This window comes from Sminthopsis crassicaudata, chromosome 5, assembly GCF_048593235.1.
Source record: "Sminthopsis crassicaudata isolate SCR6 chromosome 5, ASM4859323v1, whole genome shotgun sequence".
NCBI classification, from domain to species: Eukaryota; Metazoa; Chordata; class Mammalia; order Dasyuromorphia; family Dasyuridae; genus Sminthopsis; species Sminthopsis crassicaudata.
In genome coordinates, this window is record NC_133621.1 from 7,176,162 (window position 1) to 7,199,290 (window position 23,129).

At 41.1% G+C, this 23,129-nt stretch overlaps 1 protein-coding gene across 2 annotated transcripts in view; it reads right to left on the reverse strand.

Moving 5' to 3' along the window:
- The window catches only part of CRPPA (CDP-L-ribitol pyrophosphorylase A), a 261,917-nt gene that overhangs the window by 233,170 nt on the left and 5,618 nt on the right, over positions 1–23,129 (reverse strand). Inside the window, exon 1 of one of the 2 annotated variants that reach the window (XM_074266600.1) lies at positions 1–19. This exon is cut by the window's left edge and continues 107 nt beyond it. The exons of the other annotated variant lie outside the window; for it this stretch is intronic. The gene's annotated coding sequence lies outside the window, so the exon portion shown is untranslated. Of the gene's footprint in view, positions 20–23,129 lie in introns of those variants that run through there. 2 annotated transcript variants of the gene reach the window in all.

Consider the following 23,129-nt stretch of genomic DNA (forward strand, 5'->3'; position numbering starts at 1 on the left):
CCCTGTTTATACTCTCACAGCCAGGGAAAAGGAAAGTGCCCCCTCCCCCAGCCCCGCAGGGCCTCTCCCCGGAAGTTACTTTGTATCCAGTTTGTATGTCGCTTTCTCCCCACACTCTGGGCCTTTCCCTCCCGCGCTCCTGAATCCGGAAAGGATCCCTCCAATCTTCCTAACTTGCCTGTTACAGTCCAGATCCCGGCATCCTCGCTTTCATTCCAGCTGGGCTCAGGATCCCAGCATCCTCCTCCTGTCACTCACTGAGCACTCCTCCTTGGATCCTCAATTGCTTATTCTCCCATATTAAGTCCCGTTGATTTTACATTCATAATATCTCACACATGTCCCTTTCTGTCACGTAGCGCCGCCATCACCCAGCTCCGGGCCCTCCTCGCCGGCCTGGTCTGCTGCAAAACCCTGCTCTCTGACTCAAGTCTCCACCATTTAGTCCATCCCTCTCTGGGATATCAAATCGACCTTCCTAAAGGAAAAGTCTAACCATCTTACTCCCTTATCCAGCATCTCCCGGACCGACTCTGCCTATCCTGCCCCCCCTCCCCCGCAATATTATTTCTTTCATACTCTGAAATCCAATGATACTGGTCTCCTCCATACAGCATATCAATGTTCCTTCTGTGTCTTCACTGGTGGCCAATGTATGCCCAGAATCCTCTCCCTCTTCATCTCTATGTCCTGCCTCCCCAGCTTCCTTCAAGATTTTTGCTAAAATTGCAATTCCACCAAGAACCCTTTCCCAGTCCTTAATATTAGTATGTTTGCTTCAAAATGGTCTCTATTTAGTTGTATATATATATATCATACATACACATTTGTGTATTGTCTTAGACTATAAGCTCTATGAGGGCAGGGTCTCATATGGCACCTTCTCATATGCAGCTAAGAACTTAGGTCATTACCAGCAGGAGGAATACAGAGAGGCTTAGAGAGACTGACATCAACTGATGCTAAGTGAAACGAGCAGAACTAAGGGATCATTATACACTTCAACAACAATACTGTATGAGGATGTATGCTGATGAACGTGGATATCTTCAACATAGAGAAGAGCTAATCCAATTCCAATGGATCAATGATGGACAGAATCAACTACATCCAGAAAAGGAACACTGGGAAATGAGTGTAAACTGTTTGCATTTTTTTGTTTTTCTCCTTCCGAACCCAATTCTTTCTTTGCAACAACAACAACAAAATTCGGTTCTGCACATATATAGTACCTAGGATATAGTATAACATATTTAATATGTATGGGAATGCCTGCCATCTGGGGAGGGGGTGGAGGGAAGGAGGGGAAAAACTCAGAACAGAAGGGAGTACAAGGGATAATGTTGTAAAAAATTACCTAGGCATATGTACTGTCAAAAAATGTTATAATTATAAAATTAATAATAAAAAAAGAATTTAGGTCATTAAAATCTTCAAAATATTAGGAATATAAAGTGTTTGCTAATATTAGTTGCTATTGTCTTCATCCATTTTTGGCCAAGGAAAGCCATTTCCCCTTTAATCCCAATCCAGGAACTTTCACTTTCCAGCTGTCAACTGATCTCAAGCAAATCTGCAGATCTAGGGAAGGAAGGAATCATAGAAACGCTCTCCATTTCTGATCCTTTTGGAATTCATAATAATAACATGCTATTTTTTTAATCCTAAATATAGGACTAAAGCTGGACTCTGAATTCTGTTTTAAGATGAAAATCAAATGGCTGGTTGGTTGGTTTCTTCTCCATAACATAACATTGGTATTTTTGTCATTATCCCTTGGAAATGTTTGACCAGAATCCTTATTTCTGATTCTCCTTGTATTCTTGAGTACAACAGCTGTTTGGTTGATTTTCAATGAGGTTTCCAAGTCAGAAATAATATGTGTAAATAATGGCCTCAAAATATTTATATATTTTTAAATAAGGGCATTTTTCTGGGAAAAAAATTGAGAGTTGTTAAAATATCTTTAGAATATTTCAGAATTTGAAAAATTCAGTCAAAGATGATCCAAAAACAGAGGGTGGAGACACAGAGTTGGAGTGAGTCAGCCACCACCTAGCAAACAAATCACAAAGAAAGAATTCCGCAGAAGTAAAATAAAGGACGTTGCCCAAAGAAAATGAGAGAGGATGAGGAATAATGGGAGAGCTCTTGGGTTCCACTGATAGTCACTTAATATCAAAAGGAGAGGAGGGCTGCACCATTCTGGGAGGGGTGAACCCTTCTGACAAATTGTATGGGAGGATGTGGACTAGTCTCATGGAATGATGAGATGAGATGAGCTGTGACACACATTGTTAAAGGGAATAGATCCAAGGATGTAGGGCTATATATGTGCATATAGCTATTCAGAAATCATGATGGCAGCACTTATATAACTTTGAACAAGTATGGCATCAGTAGTCTGCTTGTGCACTGGAAGCCTACAGGCTCTTTCTTACATCCTGGCTACCTGAGTGTCAGGCAGCCTTTGGCCGGAATGCCTGGACAGGCATCCCTGGTTCCAATTCACCCGCATCCAGAGCTGCCCTAAGTGGGGGGCCTGCTGAATGGCAAGACCAGGCATCACAAGCCACTGACCCCAAGCAGAGTGATAATAGAGAAGTTTAGAAAAGGCAAGAGTGGGAGTGAGGAAGGGAATAAGTGGTTCTGTTTTCGACAAGTCAATTTGAGAGATCAAGCAGCTGTTTAATTAATTTAATTCAGAGTGAGGAATATAGTTTGCAAACTGGAAGCTCTCCTACTCAGGAGACCTCCCCCTATTTATAGGAAAGATAGAAATGTTATACATAAAGCATAAGTGGGAAGGAAAGGGGGAGGTAATTATTATAAATCATTCCCAGGGTTTAATGACAAGCCCATGAATGAAAGGTAACAGTTTTTGGATTGTTCCAATCTTGAGGGTCATGACTATTCCCCTCCCCAGGGTGCAGAATCAGAGTTCTGTGGAGAGAACAGGGTTTTTTTTTTTTTTTTGTGGTTCTCCATTTCACTTATCATATACATAAGTACTACCATATTGCACAAGAAGATAGCCATTGTCCAAATGATAGATAATTTTAAATTGCATTGTGAATCTGACTCCCAAGCCAGAAAAGGCAGTTCTGAGGAGTCTAAATTAGTATATTCATTACACATATATTGATTAATATGAAAATCTTTTTTTTTTCCTACACTCAAAATATACAAGGGAAAGTGGTCTTAAAGGGAAGATGCTGGGGGTGGGGGTGGGGAAAGGAATCAGAAAAGATCCCTTGCCAGTGTTTTGAGGGCAGCTGAACAAGCTGAGTTAAAGGGGAGGAGGGAGAGCATTCTGGGCATGGTATAGCCAGGGTGTATCTAATGTAATATATGTATGTAAAGAAATGAATGTACATGTTTTGTAAGAAATGATGATTACAATGAATGTAGAGAAGTGTGGACTCACATGAATTGATGCAGAGGGAAAGCAAAAGAGTCAAGAAAACAATATTCATAATGTCTACAGTGATAAAAATGGACAGAAGAATCACCACAAAACATCAACAAAATAAATGTTATACAATTATAGAGAATAAATTTGATCTTCAAAGAAGAGAAGTAAAAAGATTGTCTCCCCCTTTCTTTTTGAAGTAGAACATAAATGTGGAATATTGATAATTCACTGAGAGACAGAGACAGAGAGATTTAAGGTATTGATTGGCACTGCTGAATTGATTTTCTGATCTTCCTTATTTTCATTTTTCTATTTAGAAATAGACATGGAATTTTGGAGAGAAAAGGGAGAAAGACAGGGAGCAATCTAGATTTTATATAAATAAGATGTCATTAAAACATTTTTTAAAAAGTCAATTACTTTGGAGAAAACCACTTCAGTTGAATGATGAAACCATAAACTAATTTACAGACATTTAGAAGAGAACTAGGGGATAGAATCTAGAAACTGAGTGTATACGACTTTCTACAAGGAAAATGGCCAAGAAAAGGTAGAAAGATATCAAGAAGATCAATGATAATTTTTTTTTAAGGCTGGAGATGGAGAAGACATGGCTGTTTTTGTAGGCAAACAGAGAATGAGCCAGGAAATTGTTTATCAACCTTAGGGAGAGACTGAAGAAATGAGAGTGGGGGATAATAGTGGGAACAATCCACACCCACATCAAGTAGATGTGTAATACAGTATTATTAAGAAATTGCAGCCTTAATCTGCCCCCATTCTCACCATCAGAATGGAATTAAACTAATATGAATTGGCTGACCAGTCCAATAATGTGAAGATTGCCACAGGTTTATTAAGAGCTACAATTTTTCATCTATGGAAAATAGAGAACACAATGTTTCACTTCCTGTCTTTTGGATGATTCAGATAATTGGCTACATGCTTTGTATCCATTGAGTAAAAACTGTGGTTTCCATGGGATTTTAACTGTAGAATTAGAGACGACTCCATCAAATGGCCTTAACGGCTATAGTTAAATTCAGAAACAAATGAGCCAATCTTGGAGGCTGCCCTGGGCGGGAATGCTTCTATCCGGTTCTCAGGCTCCAGCTGGGGAGCTTGCAAAGAACCACAGTGATGTCAGAACCAAAAGCAACAACAATCTTATTTTATAAAGATGTGGAGAAAGGAAGGGGGGAAAAGAGAGAAGGACGGAAGGGTGCTGGTAAACTCTACTTCAGTTTAGGGTCTTATCTCTATGGGTAAGAGCTGTTGGCTCTCCCTGGATCTGAAGAAACTTTTGGAAACCATATTCTTACTATGAGGTCTTATCTTAGTAGTTTGAATTCATTCTTAGGAAATCATTCCAGTGTTAATCCAAGTGAAAGTAACCAGATCTACTCCACCACTCCCCTCATATTCCAATTATCCCATGGTTTAAAGGCCTTTGCTGAAACAATCTGGTGTTGCCCCTCTATGGTAAGGGATGATTTACAGTGGCTAATTGATACTCCTGAGGCCCAGTAAGAGGAGAGCCAAACTGATTAATTGGCCTGGGATGAAGCATCTGAGTTCCTGTTTGGCCCTTAGGACCTACTGTCAGGAACTGAGTCTGTGTGGATCTTTCTGGATCTTAAAAACTCTGATATATGTGAAAAGTAAGAAAAATGTGAGGGAATCATTTTGAGAATTGACATTTTTTAAGAGAAGGGGAGGGTCTTTTGTTTCATTTTTTAAAAATTAAATTAAAATTGTTTCAGTGCCACCTTACTTTACAGGTGGAACATGAGGAAATCCTGGTTTGGGAATGAAGCTGGGACTTTATTCTCTTAATGCTCTATTGTAGAAATGTTACTTGAAGCTCAGCACTGATACTTCATTATTATATAATATAACCATGCAATTTATAATAATCTCATTATTATATCATTTAATGGAGTGAACTGGGCTTGGAGTTGTGAAATCTTAGGCTTACAGCTGGATGGGGATTCAATTGCTCTGACATGGGGAAACTGAGATAAAAGGAACTGCTTGAGGTCACATAGGAAAAAAGTGAGGCATCAGAATGACCAGGAGAGAATCCCAGCTCTGACATTTTTTAGGTTAGTGATTCTGAGCCAGTCATTTCATCTCAGTTATTGTCTTCATCTCAAAAATGGGCATAATCTTGCTATACCTAAATAGGGTTGTCATATCTAAAATATAGATGTTGCCCAGAGAGAACTTTTAGATTCCACTTGGGGGATTAAGCGATTTCATCAACACTCATTGACTGAAAGTTGGAAAGATTCCATCCAGAAGTAAATAACTCTGTTATATTTCACTAATCTAATGGGGATATAGATCAATCTTAATGATTGTTGGGTGAAGTGATACCTATTTCTTCCAAAAGTAGAACTGAAAATTTTGAGCCACTTTGTTGTATATTTCAAAAAACACCTCACCATCAATAATATTCCTTTTAGATGAGGAAGTTGCAACATTATTATGAATTCATTTCAGTTCAAGACATTGGACAAAGTCAATATGCAAAACTTTCCTTTAGATTCTATAATAAATATCTCAAGGCAGAGTGTCAGCTTTTTTTCCTTCTTCAGTTGTCTTTGTTCCATATAGATGCTACATGATCGAAAGAGATGGGTTTACATGGAGCAAGCTAGACTAAAAAATAGAGGAAAAGGTGGTGGAGACAGACCCAAAACCTTAAAAGGGGCAGAAAATGTGAATAATATTTGAACCATACTATTGTCAAGATGCATCAATTAACTTGTGTAATGAGTGCCTGTGAGAAACAGCTGATCTGGGAGTCAGTCACCTCTGACACATCTTGGCTGTATGACTAAGCAAGTCACAGTAACCCAAGCAAGAGACGGGGATAGTTTCCTTGATAGATGCTCCATACAACAAAGAAATTATGGATCCCTCAAAACCAAAAGTGAATACAAAAAACACCTTATCTTATTGAGAATGTCAGAAAGCATACTGATCATTGGGTGTATTATGGAGATTTTCCTCTGCCCTCCCCCCAAAAAAAACAGCCATAGATGAGCAATGCTCAAATTAGTTAATCAGCAGGCCTTCTTTAATCACTTTCTGTATTCTAGACATAGCACTAAAGTCTGAAGCTATCAAGAAAAAAGGAAAATATTCTCTGCCCTCAAGGAACTTGTATTGAATAGGACTGACAACTTGGAAGATATAGAGGTAAATATATAATTAAGTTGAGGTCTGAGCATGCACTGACATTTTGAGATTTATAGTTCAGAGCAACAATCATTCCCTTCTGGTCCTGGGAATGACTGGTGATCTCTGAACCAAAAGGCTGACTTGGTTCAAGCCCAAGAGTTCTGAAAAAAGATGCTCCCAGTCTTAAGGAATAGAGTCGAAAGAGCTGAACTAAGAACAAAGAACTGAGACTGTAGCTGTTGGGTGTCATTGCCTATTCAAGAAGAGGAGTTACAACTTCCCCTCCCAGTGCCTATCCATTATCTAACCCTGTTATATACTCTATTGAATGCTTTTATCTAAGTATTTCCTGTATCCCAATTTTGTTTCCTATTTAAAGACACCCAGTCTATGTTATGAAGGCTCCTATTGTATATTGAATCCCCATTAGGAAAAAAGAATAGGAAAAAGTAGCTGGAAATACACAAAATTTAAATTAGAACAAAAGGCCGACTGCCCAAATGTTAGTAGTTTTTTTCTAACTAAGGTCTCCATTTTGATTGTCTTAAAAACTTTTTGTTGGCTATAACCTCCATAAAGTAGCAGACAAAAGGGCCTTTATAATAAGATCTAGGTTACAGGGTAAGTATGAGAGAAGAAATAATTGAAACCTAGAAGACTTCAACTCTACCCCTTTTTCAGAGGAAGAAGAAAGAATCATGTTCCAGACACCTTCATTTCAAAAAACAAACTGGGTTTTTGAAAGCTATTTTTGATAATTGAATTTCAACATAACTGCTTTCTTCTCTTGTGACTTATTTTGAAAATGGAATGGGAAGCTGTCTGGGAACAGAGGGGACTAACCGTTGGGGGTAGAGGTAGAGGGGTTCCATGTGGAAGACAGCATTTAAACTGGGTCTGGAAAAGTCAAAGATTCCTGAAGGCACGGGTGCTCAGGAGTCGAGGAAGAAAACAAGGTGGGCACGCACTTAAGAGACCTGAATTCTCATCTCAGGCCTGCCACTTGTGAATATCTCAGGCAAGTCACTGCCCACTCTGGCTCTAAATTTCCTCCCCTGTGAAAGGTTGGGCTGGCAGGGATTCTTAACCTGGGACACGAATTGTGGTTGTGTTTTGAAATATATTTTTACAACTGAATTTCAACACAATTGGTTTGTTTGGTAATCCAATTAATTTTATGTACTTAAAATCATTATTTTGAGAAAGGGTCCCTAGACTTTACCACACTGTCAAAGGCAACAAAAGTTTAAAAACCCTGGACTAGATTATCATTGAGGTCAAATAATGGCAATTCTCCAACATTTCCATCAACTAATCCATTAGATGATACAGTGGACAGTGTCAGGCTTAGAGTAAAAAAGACTCTTCTTCAGGCATTCAACTCTAATCTCAGACACTTACTAGCTGTGTGACCCTGAGCAGGTCACTTCACCCTGTTTGCCTCAGTCTCATCTGTAAAATGAGCTGGAGAAGGAAAGGGTAAACCAGTTTAGTATCCTTACCAAAGGGTGGAGTTAAGACATGACAAAAATGACTGAACAACAACAATGAAACCTGACAGACCTTCAGATACTGCAAGACAGCTCCCAAACCCATTCTCTTTTTGACCCCCCCCATCCCCAACCCAATGTGAAGAGGAAGAACTGTTAAGCCTAGAAGAAGTATAAAATTATTCTCTTGGCTCAGAGCCAAGAGAACCAGATTTGAACTCAGAGAGTGAGTTCAGATTTGCTCTGCCAAGGTATATGACCTTGGACAAGTGACTTCCCTGGGCTTCAGGTCCCTCAACAGCAAAATGGAAGGATTAGACAGTGACCTTAAAGGGTCCTTTCCACTCTGAATGACCCTAGAGATCCTGTAGGTCAGCACCCTGGTCAGCACCCTGGCCCTACTCCCCCCAGGAAGAAAAAAAGTTGGATGAAACTGAAAGCCTTCCTCTAGTGCTGATGGTGAGCATCATCTATGCCCAGACTAGAGAGTCTCAGAATGAGGATTATCCCTAAGGTTAAAGAGATTCTGGGGGGCTCCCTTGGAGAGGAAGGACATGAAATCATACCCCCATATGGCCTGAGGGGCTGCAGAGATAGATACAGGATGTCAGAACCAGGCAGCCTCATGAAGAATGGCTATTACCCTAGGGTGCTATTCCCTGTTCCAGAGGGAACCCAAGTTAAATTTGTTAGTCATCTTACTGCAAAGAGGAAAAGTTACTTTGGGAAGATGAAACGTGGTACATTAGGAAAAGCATTGAAAGTAGCATTTGGATTCAGAGCCAGCCACGTATGTCATGGGTGACTTTGGACAAGTCATAACATAACAAGTCATTTTCCTTCTCTGCTACCACTAGATGGCCAGAGTGGAAGCTACAAGGAGAATTCTGGGATTATCACGTGACCCTGAACATAGATAAACCAACCTTCCAGAACTTTATGAGTTTTTCCTAATTAAAAAAAAAAATCTTAAAAACTTCCTGTGCATCATCAAGTACATGTTCACAATGCTCTCCTAGAAGCTCCTTGAGGGCAGGGACCATTGTAATTTCTACACACCCCCAATCTTAACACAGGGTCTGGTCCAGACTGAGCAGGCGTACTTACTTGCCCCACTGAGTGACAATATTTGCTGATTATCATCACTTACCTTTCTTAGAAGCTTCTCTGTCCCCTACCCAGGGAAAGCCAATGGCAGATGAAAACTCTCACTTTGCTGCAATCTCTACTCAGCAATCATCTTCTGCCTTAAATTTAAAATTGATTTTAAATGGAAGCTACCAAGTCAATGGAAGTAGCCATTACACCCAAGCCAGCATGTGAGACTAGGCTGAGCAGAAAGACAAGTGGTATTGGGGTTTCTCTGTCCTCATTCTATGCCATTTTCCATTATTCCTTCTTCTCATTGTTTAAGGTCTTCCTGCCCTTTTCCTCTTGTTCAAATCTGCCCTCAAAAATGAGCCTGAGAACACTCCTTTATACTAAGGAGTAAAGGGCAGGCCCACATTTAAAATGCTATCATTGACCCACCTTCCCTCTCGGGTGTGGGTAGTTTTTCAGGCATAAAGGCCATGAGCTAACTCAGCAAAATCTCTGCTATGGGATTTTTCAAGGCCCTGGAATTACAGATCCAGACAGGAGTCACCAATTCCCATTCATTAGGAGGGTGATCTTTCCGGATCTTCAGAAGTAGTTGTTATCTTTGATCAGTCCCATACCTGCCTATAGCGAGGTATACATAAGGGAGGGTAGATCCTGCTTCTGTAGAACATCAGCTTTGGGGGAGGGAAGAAACAGCGTGGCTTAGAGTGTGCCACAGAGCACACAGCAGAAGCTCTCACTAAGAATTGGACACAGCCCAGTCTTGTGCAGGGACCAGGGATTCCAGACTGCTACTTTGCCCCCAGAGGGAGGCCCACAGGAGTTCAATGAGCCTCAAAGGAGGGCTTAGCTTTATTCTGCTTGGCCCTGGGGGGCACAGCTAGGATCAGGGAAGAGGCCAAGAGGATGGCATTCACAATGAAACAGATTTAGGTTTGATCCAAAGGAGAATTCCACTCATCACATTCATGTAAAGTTATAATTGGAGTAATATGGAAGGGGATCTAGCAAAGGAGAAAGAGAAGGAGTGATCAGATAGGAGGAGAATCAGGAGAGAGAAAAGGGTTCCAACAACCTAGACAGAAAAGAGTGGCCACCTAGAGAGGAATGAATGGCTTCGTCCTGCAGATGGCCTTTGGGCAGCTGTTTCCTGGGACCCAGCCCAATACAGATTGTATTGACTGGGTTCTAAACCCCTGCCCTGCACTGAAACTCTTGGAGTATTCTTACACGTGCGCACACACACACACACACACACACACACACACACACACATGCAGCTTCTGCCCCCTTCCTCAGATTGCCTGTCCATCTTTTATATACCTAGTTATTTACACAGTTTCCTTTATAGATTGTGAGCTTCTGCAGAGCAAAGGCTGTTTTGGCCTTTCTCTGAATCCCCAGCACCTAGTCCAGTACCCAACACATAGTAGGTGCATAATAATTTCTTATTGTCCCTTTGACAAAAAGCTTCTGGTTGATCTGAGGCCCCTCCTCATTTCTCATGACCTGTATACTGTTGACTTTCCAGGCTCCCATGAGCCTCCTCTGCTGCTTTTTGTATTCAGGAAAGCCAAAAAGGAGGAGATTGAAATGGTCTTGAAAGCAAGGAATGAATGTGCAGGGAATTGTGTCTTTGTCTGCTGTGGGGAGCTGCCAAAACCTAACCCTAATTGCCAAGCCAGGGACTGGCTCCCCGGCCTTGATGGGCCTTTGGGGTTCCTGGTCCTGCTCAGAACTAACCCTTAGGAGATGGAGCCCACACATTCAGATACTACTGGGGCTATAATTCCATTGAATTGTGGGAGGTTTCATCTTTATTCAGCACTGAGACTGCACTATTGTTTGTCCCTGTTGTTTTATATTTTAAATTTAATTTTTATCTGGAGTTAAACTATTTCATGGGACTGTCTCCGACTGAAACTGAATCAAACTACAAATATGAGAAACTTTTCAGTAAAAAGGGATGCCCAATGCAAAGAAGCGCTAATTAATTCCTTGTTATGCCTATAAATGTTTGAGGAGAGGCTGCTTCCTCCAGCCCCAAGCTTAAAGCCTCCCAACTTTTGATTAAGTATCACTGGATCTCACAGCTAAAAGGTACCTATAGCCTACATCTAAACAACAATTTTGTCTATAATTTTCCCAACTAGTGACTGTCCTGTCTGGCTTGAAGACCTCCATTGCTGAGAAACCAAGACGAGCCTTCCCTCTAGAGGCTACCCATTTCACTCAAGGAAAATTGGGATTGTAAGAAAGTTTTCCCTTACATCATTCATTCATTCGACAAGAATTTATTCATTCATTTACTTGCAAGGAGCTGGAATCTGCTTCTGGAGCAGGAACCTATTGTTCCTTCTGTTCCCTAGGGCCAAGGAGCAGAAAGTGCCTCCCTCTCCCCAAAGAGAAGCTTTAAAGTACTTAAAGACATTGAGGGTCTCTTCTCCAGGCTAACTAGAGCCAGCGTCTTCCACTGGTTCTTTTATGGCTGTGATGTTCAGCCCACCACCAACTCTGCATCTCTCTGTGCTTTCCCCAGCCCATCAGTATTCCCATGGCCTCCCAGGGGCCCACAACAGGCCATTCTGATGAGCCACAGCTGAGGGGCCTTTTTCTACCATGGCCTCCCAATTCCACAATTGCTCTGAGGGATAGATACCAAAGACTCAGGATATACTAAATCTCACCCACTAGTTGCAAAGACTGGAAAGGACCTTAATCCTCCCACTCCTGACACTCCCTAAATCATGGTTTACCTTGGAGCAATTCTGGCTTCAGAAATCTCCGCCAGGATTCATTCCAAAGCCACCTTTGTTCCAAAGAGACTCACAATTATTCAGCTCCCAGTCATTCTTTAACCACACACATTCTCACTTCACAGACAGTACTTCTCTCCCCCTACCAGTATTCTCTGCTCAAAGCCAGCAACATCCATTTTCTTAGTCAACTTATCCTACTAGTCTTTACACTTTCCATTCATATACCATATAAAAAGTTCCTCTAGACATGCATTGTCACAGAGCTTCATCCGACCCATTTACCCAGATCTACTTTTCTAGTCAACTGACAACACTAATTACTTTTATCAGAAAACCATCAAAATCCATCAATAAATATAATAAGGATCTAGGATATGCAAGGTACTGTGCTAAGGACTAGCAAAAAGAGGCAAAAGCCATTGTGAGCCCTTCACAGTCTCATGGGGTAGACAACAAGCAAACAAACAAGTACAGATAAGCTACAGACAGGACAAAAAAGAAATAATTAATAGAGGGAAAGCACTAGAACTAAGAGGGTTAGGAATGGCTTGCAGTCAATATGGGGATTTTAGTTTAGACTTCAAGGAAGCCTAGAAGGTCATTATTCCAAGCAGATAAGGGAGAGCATTCTTGTAATGTTCTTGAATTGTGAGGGTCCGGTCGTCTGGTCAATTATAATCCTTCTCTGGGAAGAGATCTATAAAATCTTTTCCTCTGGGCGCAGGTTTCTTGGGAGCTCTGAATCTCCTCCAGCTCTTGTCCTTCCTCAAACCAGACTGGTCTCCTTTCAGCCTGGCGTCAAGACTTTATCCCAGAGTTGATTCTCTCAGACCCAATGCTGCCCTTCTTTTATCCTCTCAGAGAATGGGCATGGGATAACGCAAGGGCTTCTGGGAAACATTACTTCAACCAATGAGCTTGCTCCTCCTAGAATTCCTAAGGTGTAAACTCCCTTTAAAGGCCCAAACCAAAGGTCTGAGCCAGAGAACTGTCAAGTCAACCTGAATTCTCACCTTGTCACTGTCCAGACAACCTAAATTCTCACCTTGTCACTGTCCAGACAACCTGAGTTCTCATCTGGTAATCCTAACATCTAAGGATGGCAGACTGCCAGGGAAAGGCCCAGAGCCATGGAACATGGAGCAGCCATGTGATTCCTATATCTGGGAGAAAGGTACAAGAAGACTGGAAAGGTAAAAAGGGGCTAAGCTATGGAGGGCTTTGAATGTGTACTAGAAAATTTTGTAATTGATCCTAGAGGCAATAGGGAGCCATTGGAGTTCACTGAGTAAAGATATGATATGATCAGACTTGCACTTTAGGAAAGTCCCCTTGATAATTGAATGGAGGATGGATTTTGAGTAGGGAGAGACCCAGGCAGGTAGATCTACCAGGAACAATTCCAACAACTTAGGGTCTGACCCAAGGTGGAGTAATATTTCCCAGGAAAACAAATAAAAAATCAATAGGTCTTGGTAACAGATTGGATGTGAGATATAAATTAGGGAAGAATACAGGATATCTCCTAGGTCATGAGCTTGAGGAACTGCAGGGATGCTGTTACTTTCTTTATTAATAAAGAAATTGGGAGCAGAAAAATTTGGAAGGAAAAATAACTAGCTCCATTTTGAACATACAAAGTTTACGATGTCTACTGAATACGCAGTTGAGAGGTCTAGAAACAGTTGGGAGATAGGAGATGACAAGTCAGTAGAAAGGGTAGATTTGAGAATTATGAGAAAAAAGATAGGTATTAAATCTATGGAAGTTGATGAGATCACCTATTGGAGTAGTAGAGAAGATGGCCAGAACAGATCTCTAAAAGACACTTTCAATTAGAGGGAGTAATATGGAAGGAGATCCAGCAAAGAAGAGTAGTGATCAGATAGGAGGAGAACCAAGAGATAGAGAAGGGTTCCAACAACCTAGAGGAAAAAAGAGTAGCAGAGGAGAGACAGATATAATGTCAAAGTCTGACGAGAGGTAAGGAGAATGAGGATGGAGAAAAGGCCGCTGGATCTGGCCACTGAGGCATCACTGGTAACTTTGGAGAGAGCCAGTTAAATGGAATGATAAGGGTAGAAATGGGATTATAAGGGGCTGAGAGTTGGAGAAGAGAAAATAAAGAAGCCTCTTGTAGATCTTGGCAAGAAGTTTAGCTTTAAGAGTTAGAAAGATCTAGGACAATAGTGAGTGTGGATGGAAGGAGTAAATGAGGGTTCTTCAAATAGGCAGTAGAGAAGTCAAAGATGGGATGGAATGGTGATGACAGAGGGACAAATTGTTGACAAAGGACTCCCTCATGGGTTAAGTGTCTATTATCCAATTATTGAAGCTATGGAGTCCACTGTGATTTCCCAGAGTCTATGAGCATCCTTTCTGCACTTATCACCATCCTATTTATCTCCATGTGTCCTCTCTTTGGTGTAGGATTAAGGCTTCAACAGTTTACAGTACTGCCCACTGCACATGTCTCCCCAGGAAAACAAACAAACACGAGGAGCTCAAACTGGTACACCAGGAAGACCCCTGAGGAACCAGACTTGCTGGAGCTGCCTGCTCTGTCTCAGGGCAGCCTCTTCTGGCCCCTCACTTTTTTTCATTTCTGAAATGAAAAAGTTGAATCTGGTAATCTAGGGTTCCTCCCAGCTCTAAAGCGAGGATCACATGACCTCTCCTTTTCCCTCCTCATGACAGTCAAAGAGATCCTCAGAGCCAAGCAATAGCTGACAGATTTGGACAAGAATGTTCAGTCTCTTAATGGTTCGGGCCATACCATATGCCGTCAATGTTTAAGAAAATGTTGCATATAATTAGCAGCAGTTCCCTTCCAGAAGAACTGATATTCATGAGAAGTGCTCCAAAGTATATATATATATATATATATATATATATATATATATATATATATATATATATATATATATATATATATATATATATATATATATATTTGTTTGTTTGTTTGTTTGTTTATTTCCAGCTCCTAAGTCCCTTCCTAATTCATAACCACCTAGTCCCACTGATCCTGTAGAGATTTAATGTTTTGTAAATGTTTTTGTTGCTGTTGGACTTCAAGTCTCTTTGAAAATTTATGGGATATCCCTCGTGTATCTACATACTGACACCCTCACAGAATTCTGGTTGTGTCAAGCTTCATTTCGTGTCTTTTTCTTTTTTCTTTCTCGGTTACACTTGCTTAAATGATCATGCCCTTTCTTATAGGTTTCACCTGAATGTTAAAAAATGAAAGAGTCCTCTTGAGAACCTGTCTTAGAGGGAATTCACCTCCTCTCTTCTTCTGCTTCAACATCTATTTGTGCTAAATTTGGGGTAACAGGCCATCATATTTTCACCCTTGTTTGCTTCAAAACTCTTGCTTAGATATAAGACACTTTGAGCCACTTCAGTGCTCTATGGAGGGAGGAGTTTCTTACACACAAAAAGAAGGACAAAGACTGAAATCTCACTGGAACCGTTCAAAGAAAGTCAGTTTCTTTGCAATTTCGACTCTCTTCAAGTTGCCTGGGGCCCCAAAAGGTATGCTTAGGGTCCCAGAACTAGTCTGTGTCACAGGTGAAACATGAACCCACTTTTTTGGCTTTGAACATGTCTGTGTTCTCTCCAACACTGTCTCTTCTGAAGAAATCCATAAGTACACCTACACGAAGTGAACGCTGCCAATGAAATTCAGGTCACTTTTGAGAATACTGTAATTCTGTGTGACATACATATGGTTTAGATCCTTTTGTTTAAAAAAGACAAGTTGTTATTCTGCTTATTTTTAAGATAATAAAAAGCTTTCCAATGAGGTAATATCTGAAATTGGATTTCAAATGCTACTATAAATTTGAAGTGGAAAATTTGTCATTGAAATGGGAGTTTTGTACAAATTAGAGATGTCATTAAAGTGGGGTTCAAGGGAAGAGTTCAGAGTAGGACAAAAGTCTTCTGTTCTCCCTGAATGGAAACTTCAAACAAATGTTTTCACAAAGTGCTACAGTCATTGCAAAAGCACAAATGATGTTAATATCTAATTGGGAAGTAAAACAAAGATGGAGTCTCAAAGGCCATCTGCATAATTGAGTTTCCTGTGAATTTAGTGACTGAGGGAAGAGTCCAGATGTTTATCTTGCTGTACATCAGGGGAGAATGTTTAATAAGTCACAGACAGGAAGAATCTCAGAGATGGAAGCAACGTAGCAGCAGGCCCCTAGGCCAACTGGTATTGAAGAATTCCATATAACACAGCTGACCAGTGTTCATCCAACCTTTGTTCAAATGCCTGAAGTAATGGGGAACCCCCTACCTTGTTCTGAATCTCATTAAATCTTTTTTTTTCTGAAATGCCTCAATGGGATTCAGATCTCTGGATTGCTCCAAGGGCTGTAGCAGAACTCAGAAATGTGTACTCCCTAGGCACACCTTCCTTTCCTTGCTCTCTTTCCTCTCCTTCCTCTCCTTCCTCTCTTCCTCTCTCTTTCACTCCTGTATCTAACCTGTGGCCAAATTGTTCCCTTCCTGGCCAATTCTACCTTAGGAATAATTCTCATAAAAACCCTCCCCCTCCTCAGTCAGGATAACCACTTTATTCAAAACTTGGTTTAGAAGAGCTGCTCAAGTATCTCTTCACTGCAGTCAGTCCTCCACTCACTTGTCTACCTTGCTACCCACTCTTTGGTCCCAGTTTCATTCAATGAATTCCACTTGCTCCCTATCACCTCCAAGATCAGATAGCACCCCCTCTATTTGACCTTTCAGTCTTTCACAGGTCCAATGTGGGTCCATTTTATCGATATTTTACATGGATATAGCCGTCAGCATCTTGTCTCCCTCCGTGAATTTCCAAGGACAGGGACGGTGTTTTTGCTTCTCATTTTCTACCTGGTACTTAGAACTGCATCTTGCCCATAAAAAGACTTATCATTGGTTGCTGATTGACTCACTGAAACTCAGGTATATTTCTTGAGATTCTTCATCAGATCCTTGGATCCATCCATCCAATGAGTCTCCACAGTAACCTTAGAAACTGGATGTGTTATTGATGGAGAATGGTACACACTCTCAGATCCCACTGTATTCCCTCACAGGGGCCTTAGCAAGATGATCTGCTCAATAAGTGCAGAATGAAAGAAGGGACAGAAAAGGGCTTTTGGGTTTCTAGCATTTTGGGGCTTTCTATTCAGCCCCAAGGTGTATTCCTGAATTAGTGCTCATCAAGAAGTATACAAGTAGAAAAAGGGGCAACTGCCCAGAGTCAGGCCAAAGAAGGTCTTGCCATCCTAACAAGTTGGAAGTAAGACTTTAATGTAATTACGCTAAGTCCCCATGTGTGGTGATCTTCTCTGTCCAAAATGATCTGTTCTATGAAGGGAGGTACATTATATAGTCTCAAAATGTGCTCATGTCTCCTGCAAGTTGACCAAAAATATGTGGAATGCATCCATGGTTGGAAAACATTCTCAGATTACTTCCTTTGACTTGCTTCAAGCCAAAAGTAAAGTGGAACACAGCCAAAGTCCCTCCTGAAATACTGGTCTGGATAGACAGTCATCAAGCAGGGAGCAGACCCTCATGGTCAAGGGATCTTCAAGGTGAGAAGGTGGTTGTCAAGGAGAAAAAGTCCAGAGTGCTAAAAATGGATCTTTGTTCTTCTTTTCAATGATGGGGCTTGACAGGACAAGGGATCTAGAATATGATTCACCTTTCCCTTGGTGGCCATGTCTTCTGGTGAGTCACATGCTGGCTTGGGCCCATCCTTTTGGTGGTGGTATTTTCTCTAAGAAAGTTGAGTAATTGATGGCCCATTCCTATCAGAAGGACCCAGGACTTGTACACCTCTTGAACTTACAAGGTCATTCCCAAGCTTGCCTGTGGACCTGGATAGTCTAGGATTTATACTTATTTTCCTAAGATCAAAAGAAAACCAAACATGCAAGAGGCAACCCAAGTGGAGCCTCAGGCTCTCTAGGGCATGTGCTTTAATCTGTTGTATGCTCTGGACTCCATATCCAGAGGCTAGGGTGGGGCAGAGGCCAACTGGTTCCATCTCCAAATTTTAATAAGAAGCAGACTGAAATAGCCGGAACAACCATCTGCAGTTTGAAGCTAAGAACTCTGGGAGAAGTGACTCCCAAAATATCTCCTGAGACATTGACTTTTCCTGCTATTGATTCAAAACACCCAGTGTCCTCAGCACTGAGTCAAGCCCATATCTTGTGCTTGATCACACAGTCTACAAGTAATTATTAAATACCTACTGCATGCTAGGTACTATGCTAAATTCTGTAGATGCAAAGAAACGCAAAAATAATCCCTGTTTTCAAGAAAATCACAATTTAATGGAGGAGACAATGTACAAACAACTACATTCAAATATGATTACATTGTGACCCCCTTAAGGGCAGAAACTATTTTTGCTTTTCATTGCATCCCCAGAACTTAACACACTGCCTACTACATATTGGGAAATGTTTGCTGAATTATTAACTGATTAAAGGCATAAACAGTATAATCTGGGAATAGCTTCAGGGGCAGGTACTATGATTAAGGATGACTGAGAACATCTCCTTGCAGAAGGCTGGACCACATCCCCATTTAGGAGAAGCGGTCGTGTTTGTTTTTCACTCTTTGTAGATTTTTAGAATAATCATTGGAGAATGGGCATTGGAGCTGTGGCAGAGGCCCCATCTCCAGCCTCACTTCAGGGACCAGAAATGGTGAGATGACAGGACTAATGATCAGAGGAGAAACATCCCAGATGGTGGACTACTGCAGGGATGGCATCGGGCAACAGGAGCTTTGAAAAGGAAGAAAGAAGTGTTTCAAGGAGGTGAGATGGGGAAAGCAAAAAGGACCGGCTCCAATGTTTAGTCAGATCTTTTCATTCTTAGAAGAAAAGACAGGTTTCCAGGGCTTTGTGAGTACCAGGGGTGGAGAGAAATTGAGATGGAAGCCAAGGATAGTGAAGCCAAACTAAGATGCAGCAACTATTTCCAGCATCAAACTCTGGCATTTCAGGACCCCTTTATGTCTTTAACAATGATTAAGGACCCCAAAGATTGCTGTTTATATTATAATTATCTTTATTTAGCACATTAAAAATGTGCTAAGGGTGGCTAGGGGCTGCACAATGCAGAGAGCTCCAGGTCTAGAATCAGACTCATCTGACTTCAATTTTCAAATCAAGCCTCAGATACTTACTAGCTATATGACCCTGGACAGGTCACTTAATCCTGTTTGCCTCAGTTTCCTCATCTATAAAATGAGCAGGAGAAGAAAATAGCAAGTAATCCAGTTTTTTTGCCAAGAAATTCTCAAATGAGGTCATGGAAAATCAGACACAACTGAAAAATGACTCAACCACAGAAATTGAAACTGATAAATGTTTAAATATTAATAATTCATTTGGAAATAATGATAATAAAGCCATTGCATGTTGGTATAAATAACACATTTGTGTGAAAAGAGCTGTAGTTTCCAAGACAAAAACTTCAGTGAGAAGTGTGGTCTGGTTTGCCATCCTTTTGTACATTATTTCAATGCCTTGGCTAGCAAAAGGCGCTTGGCTTCTCCTATCGGCTTCTGCCTTCAATTGACTGCAACATGTTATTTGGGTCAAAGAAAATCTGGATGCACAAAGATATGCAGATGGAATGAGAAAGGGAATTTTCATAACATTTTTTGCTCCCAAGGATCCTTTGAAGGGGTTTCAGTGGAACTGTACTCAAAGAACCATTTCTCTAGAGGTGTGTGGATCTCCCTGTTGACTTTGGAAAAGAGAGTGCTAAGAAAGGGAAATTCAATTATTGATCTATAAGAAACAATCAGCAGGATAGAGAGACCTACATGAAGTGATGCTAAGTGAAATGAGCAGAACCAGAAGATCATTGTATATGGCAACAAAAAAGATTATACGATGATCAATTCTGACAGACGTGGTTCTCTTCAACAATGAGATGACTCAAACCAGTTCCAATTGTTCAGGGATGAAGAGAATTAGCTATACCCACAGAAAGAACACTAGGAACAGAGTGTGGAACACACTACAGCATTCTCACTCTTTTTGTTGTTGTTTGCTTGTTTTGTTTCTTTCTCATTTTGTTTTCCTTTTTTGATCTGATTTTGCTTGTGCAGCATGATTTTTGTGGGGAGCTTATACTCCAAGTTCAGATGAGAAACACTGCCTTGGAGACAGTAACAAATGGTCAATGGGCAGTAAAGAGCTCCCCTCAAATTATCCACACTAGGAGGGAGCCACTTGTCTGTTTCTTCTGGGCTTAATCATTTCCCTTACATCTGGTCCTCTCCCCTCATTCTCCCCATTAGCTTTTTGCTGTGTTATCTCTGCCATTAAACAATGAGCTCTTTCAAGGAGGGACTGCCTTTTGCCTTTCTTTGTGTCTTCAGTGCGAGCACAATGTTTAGCATGTGGGAGATATTTAATAAATGTTTATTGATTAGTTATTTTCTTTCCCTTCCTGTCTCATTCATCCTGAAGATTGAAAAAGCAGATGACAATAGAAGAGGGGAGAAAAGGGGGGATTATGGAGGAAGAAGAAGAGGGGGAAGAAGAGAAGAAGGAAAAGGAGGAGTAGAAGTCAGAGGAGAAGAAGGAGGAGGGAGAGGAGAAGGAATAGGATGGGGAGAAGGAAGAAGAAGAGAAGAAGAAAAAGAAGTATAGGAGGGGAGAAGGAAAAAAGAGGAGAAGGAGAAGGGGAGAAGGAGAAATAGGAGGGAGAGAAAGAAGAAGAGGAGAAGGAGGAGGGGAGGATGAGAAGAACAGAAAAAGAGGAAAAGGAAAGGAAGAAGGAAGAAGGGAAAGGAGAGAGGAGGAGGAAAAATAGGGGGGAAGAGAAATAAGGAGAGGAGAAAAAAGGAGGAAAAGGAAGAGGTTAAGGAGGAGGAGAAGGAGGAAGAAGAAGGGGAGAAGGAGAAAAAAAGAAGGGGAAGAAGGAATAAGGAGAGAAGAAAAGAGGGGAGACAAAGAGGAGAAGCAGCAGCAAACCCCTTGGATGATACTGTTCAGGGCTCAAAGCATTTTTCTCGCAACGACCATGTGCAAAGCAACATGTGTGTTTTCCCATCTTGATGAGCAGAAAAAGTGAAAGATTAAGTGGTGTACCAGGCCATAAAGACAGCAAACACCAATCAGTGAACTCACAAACATTGCCTAAGTGTCTTATAGGCCACGCACTGTGCTAAGCACTGGGGAGACTGTGAAAGCAAAAATCAATCCCTGCCCACAAGGAGCACAGTCTCAGAGCTGAGGAAGACTGCAGGCAAACAACAGTGGACAAACAGGGACAAATGGGAACTAATCATCAGAGCATCAAATGAAGAGGACTTGAAAAAGGCTTCCTGGGAAATAGGGAGATTCCATTTGGAGCCTGAAGGAAGCCAGGGAGGCCAGGAGGCACAGAGCCCAAATAGAGAAGAAGCTGAGACCCAAGGGAAGGAGTGTCTTAGAGCTAGAATCCAAGCCCAGACTCGCGCATTTGCAGATCTGCACTCTTTGCACTGTTCCATGTTGTCTACTGGCATGGCAGTGATCCCATGGGCATTGAAAAATGGATTACAAACATGGTACCAGAAGAGAACAAGTCATCAGCTCCTGCTCCAAGAAGCCAGTCAGTTGCCTTCTAGCTTAGAATAGATCATTGGCTGTTGGGGTTCCTGACAATGAAAAAACCGCCATGGTAATGGAGAAACCGCAGCCGCAGGCCATGGGGCCTGTGGAGCGCAGATGCCGTTGCCGAAGCATGTTCTAATGAATCAGGGTTAGATGTCTTGGAGATCTCCTTGCTTATGACACATTAACAGCATGTCTGAAGGATATTTTGTATTGTGTTTTTTTTAATACTGTTTATAATTACCCCCAAAAATGGGTCTTTTCTGCTCACAAATTAATTTTGGGAAAGGGTGATGATGAAGGCAGAGCTGTTGACTCATTTCCACCCTCTGGGTGCCAGGGATATTTCACTGTCATATTGGTTTTCATCTCCTCCACTCTTGGGTGCCAATGTCTGCAACTCTTGATATACTATGCGATCTATAAATGCTTAATATGGAGACAGTGATGTCAAAATGTCCTTCTTTTAAGGCTCCATCTTCTCAGACAATTTAATAAAATAATATAAACAGGCCCTTTCAATCCAAGGATGTGGTTTTTAAAAAGGCAATGATTTTAAAGTTAAGGAAGAGACTGATATAATATCCACCCACCCCATTAATCTGGAACTATATGAAGATTATATCTATCTATCTCTCTATCTCTATCTCTATTTATATGTACATATATATATATACATATATATATGTATGTGTGTGTATATATATATATATATACATATTATATATAGAGAGAGATAGCAATAGATGGCTATAGAAATAGATATAGATATAGATATAGAAATAGAAATAGAGATATAGATATATGAAGGATTCCAACCAGCTTTGTGGCAGCCTCACAGGCTTAGGGCTCCCTGGAAGTCAGAGCTAGAACTAGAAATTATCACTCTGTAGTTGTGATAACTTCCCCAGATGTGCCTGGGACAAAGAAAGCAGGAAAAGTGTCCTCAAATGAACCTCTAAGGCTACTTCAGTGGGTGGTGGGAAGGCTCTACATATCATACACTACAGATGGAGGCCTTGGGAGACAGCTGGAAAAAAAGTAGCACATCCCCTTAAGCAGCTGTTGAATGGAATTTTCCTTCTAATTAGTTTCTAAACTCAAAGACTGAAAAGTGATGTCAAATTCCTTTAAATGATCATGGTCCTGGTTCTCCCAGTAAAGAATATTGTTTACTTCAGGTGCTAGAGTACAGGCAGCTTGAATTGTTAAAACAATTAAAACAACTGGATATCTACTGATGAACCACAAACGTATGGTAGCAGATGCCCAAGCAGTAGCCACGCAAGAGTTGTATAGTCAGGTGGGCGTTTCCACCAATTTTCTTAAATTACAATGGTGGAAACTGAACAGAGAGATCTTCAGTGAGATGAACAGAACAGTTCCCCAAATATTTCAGATGGAGCATCTCTATGATCTGCTGAGAGAACATGGAGGCACATGCCCAGGTCACTGCCAGATTCAGAAGTCAATTGGAAATGAGGGAACAAAACAGAGGGTCTCAAAGAAATCCAGGCTTTTGTGATCTTAGACAAATCACAGAA